Below are 8,656 nucleotides of genomic sequence, written 5' to 3'. Positions count from 1 at the left end.
GTTGGAGAGAAAGCAATTTCCATCTGAGGGAAAGACACGTCAGGTTGAGCTGAGTGGTTGAGGAGGTAATGAGGCACTTGGGCCGTTGTTGAGTTAAGATCTGGCCGGATAATGGAAAGTAATCAAGAATCAAGCCTGTAATGCTCGACAACTTCTTCAAGATTTACTCAACAGCATACACACTAAATTCCCCTTCATGATGAACAGCAGCCAACACCAACCACTTATCCAATCCGCTTGCACTTATCATCCCGCACTCGCCTCGTCTCCGACCGCATTGTAGGTTTGGTCCACAGAAATACATAAGTGCGAAACAACCGCTGTAATGTTTCTTTCTCCACGAAGGATTAAAACCACGATGCCTAATCCCTTAACTAAAGAAATATAAGAATGAGGACCAATAATGGCAGCACAGACTCGGAAAACGTGGATTCCTACGATTCCTCATAGTAGGCCACAAATTCGCTCAAAATTGTTCAGAATTTCCTGCCAACTGCTTCTGAAAGGGTAGTACGTACAGCAGTTAGATTAGAATAAGAGAGTAACACTTACTTCAATCCCATCTCATCGAATCTACTCTCGACAAAGTTGCTTGGCACGGAAAGAGAATTATTCACGAGATCCCAAAAGTCCACCAGAATGCGACCAAATCCAGCAGCCAACATCATCGTGGAACAAACGAGAGATCTTGATATCAAACAAATGAAATGAGAAGAAGATGCAGAAGTGTTCCAGGACGAGTAGCAAAATTAGATGGAGGGTGTGGGGGCTGGACTGGAACTGAATAAAATGGAAAGGCCACAAACTCAATTTGCATATTTTAGCATTGTTCAAGTCTCAAGTACAATATCCTCAGACCTTCAAAAACTCTCTTATGGCAATGGTTATGTTTCCAATGGACGAAATTTTCAGAGAATTGTGTCGTTTTGTTCTTTTCCCAGTTCTCTCTGAAAAACGACCTTGCTTTCGTGGGGACATTGTTGTACCGCAGTCGACGCTTAGTTTGCTCACAAAATTATAATGCTGTCTCAAGATTGGAAAACTTGACTAGTCAAGAAACGACACGCCAAGTTTGCGAGGCTAGCTTACCCTCAGAACCAGAGGCCGAGTAAATAAATCCCATTTTACAAAACCAGTAGCAAACCCAAAACATATTAGACTCATATTAGACCGGGTGAGATATATTGGACCATTTGTTCATCATTGCGTTTTTCTTTTAGAGGGGGAACGGGAAATTGTTCCTCAAAATTGGCCAAGACATGAAATAAGCCATCATCATTCAATGATGTGTAATGATGGTGAAAGTAGACACGGAATCAAGTCATTACTACGGATGCAAAATGGGCGCATGGTTAGCTGTGTTGCTATGAATAAGTAAATCTAATTCTTATTCTTCGATGTAGAGGAATAAGCTCAACGCCCATCAAAACTTTTCCAGTTTGGGTTTTCAATTTCATTTCTTCCCCTTCTTTAGCAAGATTCTGGGTGAAAATATGTATAAATTTTATGCATATACATTTTAAAGTAGGAATTTAAGAATATGTTTTGGGAGGACTGATGTGTCATTTTAGGAGAACCAATATTACGCGGGGGTTGCAGATGGGATGACATAATCATCGGCATTTCGCTTGATTTGATATGTTATGGCTCGAAAATCCTAGTGTCAGTGTCACTTGAGCTGTAAAAAGTGATAGCTCTTTATCCTCATCTTGTAGTCCCTGCGTTTCTTTGAGAGAAGGAAAAAAATCGTCATTCTATTTTCTACGGGGTTCACGCTCCAAGAATTTATTAAGGCAACAGTTTTTTTTGCTGCAGGGAGCAGATCACATTTTATTTTTAGCACTAAACTCCCTCCTTCTTTACAACCCTGAACCAATCTTTAGAATGTATTCTTTAGGAGTGCAGAATGTCATCAGCATCAGCATTTATTAAATGTCTTTCACCACCATTGAAATCTCAAATGCTTTAGTGGACGGACATCGTAAGAAGGCCGACGACATTTAATACGACTGAAATAACGATGACTGGGATATATATTAATAAAATTAATCATTTCTTCGGCCATTCATCATTGCAGAAAAACTCTGCCGATTGATTGTTCACATTAAATTAACGCCTTGGAGAAAGTTTTGTTTGATAAACCCAATAACCAATTCTGACATGCCAATCAACCAGGAGATGGTTAAATTAATTACTTTGAGCATTTCAGCATAATCTTGTAAAAAGAACTCGGGAAATGCAACATACAATTTGTAAGATGGATAATCCTAAGGAAAATTTTAGATGAAATAAAAATTCTGTCATAAATCAAACTAAAATTTTAATTTCATGCAATATTCCCTCATATCCTCGTGACTTGAGTCTAACAAAACAGCTTGACATGACTCGAGCTGAGGTTGACTAATGACTTTTTATATGTAAACTGATAAACCTCTACATCGAGCAGAACACTTTTATATTTCATTATTTGTAAACTTGAACCTAGCTCGTGTTCTCAACGATGTATTCTAGCACATACTGTACACCCAAAGTTTGTGGAGAAAACTATTCAATTTTCTCCCGAGGAAATCTTATGCACTCGCAGCCAATGTCTTTACATCCTGAGCCATCAAGGAGTTTGGAGACGCAAAGCATCAACTCAATTTAATGCTAATGAGCCATGTTCCCATTTCGTTTATGCAAATTTGTACGAGATCCCAATCCAAAACAACGTTGGTTGTGTAAACAAGCTTCCGAATGAAAATTGTGATTATCCGTTCTTGCAGTATTCCAACTAATGTCTATACCATGGTCTTAGTTGTTGCCCCTATTTGTATATGCAGACCGATATTGAAATTTTTGGCATGTGAAAATTTCAAATCAATCTTTGTATCAATTTTCTTAATAGACGTTCTCGTATTTTCTGGAAAAACTCCTTGAGCTTTGGCTTCTTTCTCTTCTTGAAATACACGAAAAAAGCAATTAACTGAGGATAGGTTATAATTTGAAAGAGCAATCTAACGACGACTTAGCGAAGGAATGCGCACGAAAGTAGAGAAAGTAATCATGATCAGATCCACTCAGTCGTCTCTATGCAGGCAGGCAGACCACCCTTCCTCGAGCCCTACCACCATCACCATTCAAGCAAAGATGAAAAAGATACAGCAGTGCAAGTGGTAACTTTCCCTGGGGAACCTGACGGGAAAAAATCCGGCTTTTTTCGTCTCTTGGAGCCCACTCGCTCGAATATAATTGAATTCTCCCCTGCAGACTCTGATTGGATTTAGCTATCCAGCCACCTTCCTTCACTCCCAACCTACCAACAACAACAATGCAACATAGTTTCTTCATCCTCGTCGTCCGTCCACCCCACCATCAACAAAACATCAAAATCACTTCAACGAAAGAGCCGCAGCCTATAATGAAGCAATTTCTGTGTTGTCGATACAATTTCATACTGCACAAAAAGTCCTTGGCTTGCTCCCACATCCAGCCGAGTTTTCCTTTATGCGAACGCTGTCCCGTGTGTCCTTTGATTTGACGAAGCGATGTGCTTTATCTCTTTGACATGTCATTCAGGATGTCAGGATGTGCTGTGAACAAAGAGCATGTGAAGATGGATTTACGTCTGACTCTCTTTGGACATGGATAGATCGCCTTCCACGATAGCAACAAAAACTGGACGACGATGCATATTGTATCAACGCACATATTGCAGATAATCTGTCAAATTCCAAATTCCGTAACGCTATTAACCGTAGACCAAGCGACGGATTAGCAACCGAGTTGCGCAAAATAGGATGTAGACAACCTGGCGTTTACATGAGCTGTTACTGTCTGGGGAAACTTTTATTTGGAATATTTTTTGTAGAATGTCATTTAATGCAAAATGCTGTGAATAGAAAATACAACTTTACATTTGTCGAACAAAGAGACATCGGTAAAAGAAACCAAAGAGTAGGTCGGCCAGCTAACGTTGTCAAGATATGTATCCATTAATAAATATGAATGATTTTTTACGAAAGAATACGAGTTATCTGTAGGTGTGAATTCTCCCGATTTGTGAAACGTACATATGCACACATTCCTGCACAAAAGCTCTGTAGTTAATGTCGTTCTTTCATAAAAGGTCTTAACACCCCCACTGCATTCAATCACATTTTGCCAGTTCCATCCTATCCACTCACACCCAGTTGCAGCGCAAATATGTGTCTAGCACACACACAAACCAACACTGCAATTCGAGTCTGAAGCAAATAAAGCTGAGAAGCACCAACAACAAATAAATGGGTCGTTTAGTCCCCAAACGACTGAGAGAGACAGGTGACAAATTATGTAAACAGCTTGAGACATCTTCAAGACTTGCTTTAGTGGGCAGGCTGGGTGGTGAAAGCTGCAAATCTGCAACTCTCCAACACTTTCTCTGCCCACTTGAGTAATATGACTCGAATTATGAGAAATTCGGAGCAATACAAGTTCGCTCTTGCAAGTAAGAGAAATTTGATATCGGAATTTGAATCAGTATTATGCAATCCTTAAAGGAAAAAAACAGTATTTTTTTGTGACCCGCAAGAAAACTTTTCCCGTTTGTTTAAAAAACCTGAAAATCTGCAGAAAAAAGTAACTTGAGGCTCCTTTGAGAATTCTATTCTAACAATACCTTCATCCACCTCAAGGAACTTGTTCCATTATCCGCTCTTCTTCATTCTCAACTTGTTTAGATGTTAAGCTGAGATTTACTTTTTAGAAAAAGATTGGCAAGACTCTTTCTTGAGCTGAATGTACTTGGAGAGAAAGTCACCTGGTGAAAGGAGGTGTGCAAATGTAAAAGGTGAGTTTTTTTTGGGTGAGTAATGAAGCTTTGTTGTTATGCTTCAATTCAGGGAGCGATCAACGTGCTGGCTAAACTAGAGTTTTATTTTGCTTTAGCCACCAATTGTATTCCCAGAGATCATTTGTTGTTTTGTTGCTCTGGCTTTGCAGCAGCGGCGGTGGCGGTGAAGAATTTTTTCCTCCTGGGAAATCAGTCTGGTTTTTGGTTGGCGTCGAGAAAATAAAATTTGTGGTCGTGTTGGGTTTTTACTAGTTGTGCCAATATGTATGTAATACATACATACCGCCCTCCACAAAAAGTTGGAACTGGCGACGAATTCAAGAATTTCCTCCTTTCTCCCTCCATTTGTCATTTCTTGAATCATTTTGGACAAATTTGCCTTTAATGGAATTGATACATTAATAATGAAAGGATTTAGTGAATTTTCGCATTTGCTCAAAAGCAAAATCATGCTTCAAAATTACTTCACTCCAGAGCACGCTGTACATTTATACAAACTTGGTACGTGCGCTTATTGTAAAAAATATAAAGTATGCACAACCTACGTATGTACATATATATGTACACAAAATCCTTTTCAAGTTTTCAAGTTATGCTCTGCCAAACAAAATAAAAAAGGAATAACTTTGCTCATCGTTTTCCTCATCTCAAAGTTAAAGAATAACGAAGTTGACGTAAACGGGCTTCGAGTCAAGATGCTGCGTGTCTGTCAAAAACAAGGAATACGCATCATGTTCGTTCAAGTCAAAGAAAGCATAGAGTTTTTAGAAATTCTGGGTGGCTGAATTATTTACTTGCAATTCTTTAGTATTCACAGAAAAGTTTTAGTTTCCCTTCAATCCTTGTTTGCTTTTCACTTTATTCTAGGAACAAGCATAAAGAAAGCAGCCCAATCGTTACCCTACTCTACCACTTGCTTCTAGATTATATGTACAACCAAGTGGTAACAGTCAAATGGAGGGAAGCAAAATATAAAAATATAAAAAATAGCTATGTTCGTAGTAGCGGAGAATCCTTCCTCTACTTCAATTAGGCCAACAAAGTTTCAATAAACTTGCGAATATCATCAGACAGTGAGTTAGAGGAAAGTTGTTTAAAGTCGTAGGTTTATTTAGCTAAAGGCAAGAAGCAAAAAGTCACAATCTAGTCATGTCATCAGCAAATGAAGCAGTTAGTTGTAGAATAGAAACTGTAATCAACTTACTCATCTCGCCGTAATGACAAAAGTTTGGAAAAGCCATTTCACTTAGTTTATAAAAAATGCATGCCTTCTGGCTGTCTAAAAAAACTTCAAAAGCCACTCTCCCAAATATATAAGTCCAGTGAAAATATTCCAATTTTTCTACCTAACGAAGAGATAATAAAGTTGGACCATTTTAAAACTTTATGCAGTTGAAGCATAGTGATTTGCAGTGTGTTTGCTGAAAGAGTATCACAAATCAAATTACACGTGATCAAACATCTAGGCCTCTCTTCCCTTCAATTCCTCCTTACCAATGTTATTTTGAGAAGATAATTTCCCCAGAAGGTTTGCAAAGCTCCTTTTCAATCTATTTAATGGACCATCATCATGTTGTTTAATACTTTTGAGCAAATAATATCCCTCTCAAATATAAAATTGAAACGCCCACATCCGTTACATAGTAGAAAATTTAGGAAAATGGATTAGTGTTGTACGCACGTAGAACTGAATCAATTTTACTGAACAGTCATAAAAATATAAATCGAGCCCCTTTCCGGATCAGAGGATGACCTAAATCTGCGGTATAATTGAAACTTATGTTATTGCCAATTTCAATCGGTAACCTGATCCAACAACATTTTATTCATTTGTTATAAAAGAAAGATATTTACTGCTTACTGAGCAACAGTAATAAAATTCATTCAAATTAAAATCAGTGCTTCGCTTCAGAAGATAAGAAGATAAGCGTAGCGGTGTTAATGGGCATCGAAGAGAAAATGTTTATAATCATGAATTTGAATGCGCAGTGTTAATTATTTCGTGTCAATGCAAACGATGCATTTTGGCTCTTCTTATCCTCGCATAATATAAGAAAGACATAGAACCAATTTCATGTCTTTGACAACCTTTGGTGACATTCATACACATGTACACATGCAGGAATGTTTAGTTGTATGTAATCACCTACATGCATGTATTATATCACCCTGAGAAATCTCGCTTACACATCTCATGTCTCTCTAATGCTTTTTCCCCGTATGTTATGCCCTGGCCATTTTCTTTACAAGTTATTAATGAGTCTGGAGCTTAGTTGCCACTTCCTCCTTGAGTGACAACTAAAGTACGATTTTTTAAACAACTGTTTAAATGACTGCAGCGTGTAAGTAGAGATGCAGTTTCTCATGCGAACTTTGGCTCCGAATATGCTGCGCATTTCCTGAACATGTCCACGATTATACATACCGTGCTATGTAAGCTGTCTTTTGTAAACTTTTTTACTCTTTGTTGACTTGTAATTTACAATCTTTGCTTGTTTTCGTTTATATCCGTTTGAGTTACTGATTCACTTCAATGCTGTGACATGACTTTGGGAACCTATAAATTCACAAAGTGATTCATACACTACAAGTCCAGCAACGAAGAAAAGTGCAGCGAATACATATTTTGAGATCAGGAAACACTGATTTATATCACTTTAAAGTGCCTCCACGTCATCCGCAGCAATTTGATCACAATCAATATAATTTATTTAAATGTAAAATTTACTGTTACTAACATTCAACATTGCATCTGTTATCAAATTTATTTCCGTCCAACTTCGTACGTTCGTGTAGCACAGATGTGACTAATGATCTCAAAAAGAGTAATAAAAAGAAGGAAAAAATCCAAGATATCAGGCTGCCTATGCTGAATTATTTGATACACTGGCTGCCTTACTTTATGTGGTGCTTGTGATGAACATGCCACATTTCGTTCTACCAACAAAATTAGTTACGAGCGCAGGACGTGTCATATGAGGAATTTCCTCTCGGACCAACCCAAATTAGGAATTCCGGTCATGCATCTTCATAAAGTCGAAAGTCGGTGTCGGAGTGACGGATTCCTCCCCAGCTCCCAGCCCACCGGCTACTTACTTACTTTCTCCGCTTTCTCTCTCTCTCTCGCCGTCTTTCTCCCTCTTCTTCCGTCCTTCACGTTATCTAACGTCCGTCTAGCATGGAGATTCTTCGTCCGTACACTTTTATGCAATGTGACAACTGGCCTGAATAAACCCTTGCCTTCCCTCCGTTTGTATCCGTGTGGGTAAGTATTATTTTTAGATTTCTTGAATATGCTGTATGCAGTCGCTCGTCTAAACTCTATTCTGAAAGTTGTCACTGTTCGCCCTCTAATTATTTCTTCCAGGTTCATATGCATCCTGTAAGCTGAATGTAGAATGTGAGCGACTAGGAAGATATTATTATTGTCATAATCGAGTATCAAAAGAGCGAGTCGACTCGTATTGGTTGGGATGAGTCCCCTGCGACGTGGATCTCATAAAGAGTGGGGTTGGAGTTCGAAATGAGATGAGACTCATCCAAGGCATCGGGCTGAATGACAAATGTTCTTTCAAGACAAGGTTCCTCCACCACGTTCAAGTGGCGTGGCAGAGAAATGATAGAAACACGACCAGAGAACGACCTCAGGCAGGCCTTAGAATACACGTCACATTCGAATATGTATGTATACAGGCACCTCCAAAGTTCCTCTTCAAGGTGTAGAGACGATGTAATGTTTCTCTAATTAGATAGCTTCGAAGAACGAATTAAATGGTTTCCGGACAATTACTAATTACAATTATTTACTTGGATTGCAATTGTAGAAAGGAATTATAATCAACC

At 38.6% G+C, this 8,656-nt stretch overlaps 1 long non-coding RNA gene across 1 annotated transcript in view; it reads right to left on the bottom strand.

Moving 5' to 3' along the window:
- Positions 1 to 8,656, bottom strand: part of LOC118434305 — a 31,682-nt gene that overhangs the window by 15,610 nt on the left and 7,416 nt on the right. The window lies entirely within an intron of this gene.

The sequence above is a fragment of the Folsomia candida genome, unplaced genomic scaffold, assembly GCF_002217175.1.
Source record: "Folsomia candida strain VU population unplaced genomic scaffold, ASM221717v1 Fcan01_Sc002, whole genome shotgun sequence".
Lineage (NCBI taxonomy): Eukaryota > Metazoa > Arthropoda > Collembola > Entomobryomorpha > Isotomidae > Folsomia > Folsomia candida.
This window is presented reverse-complemented; position numbering and strand designations above follow the sequence as displayed.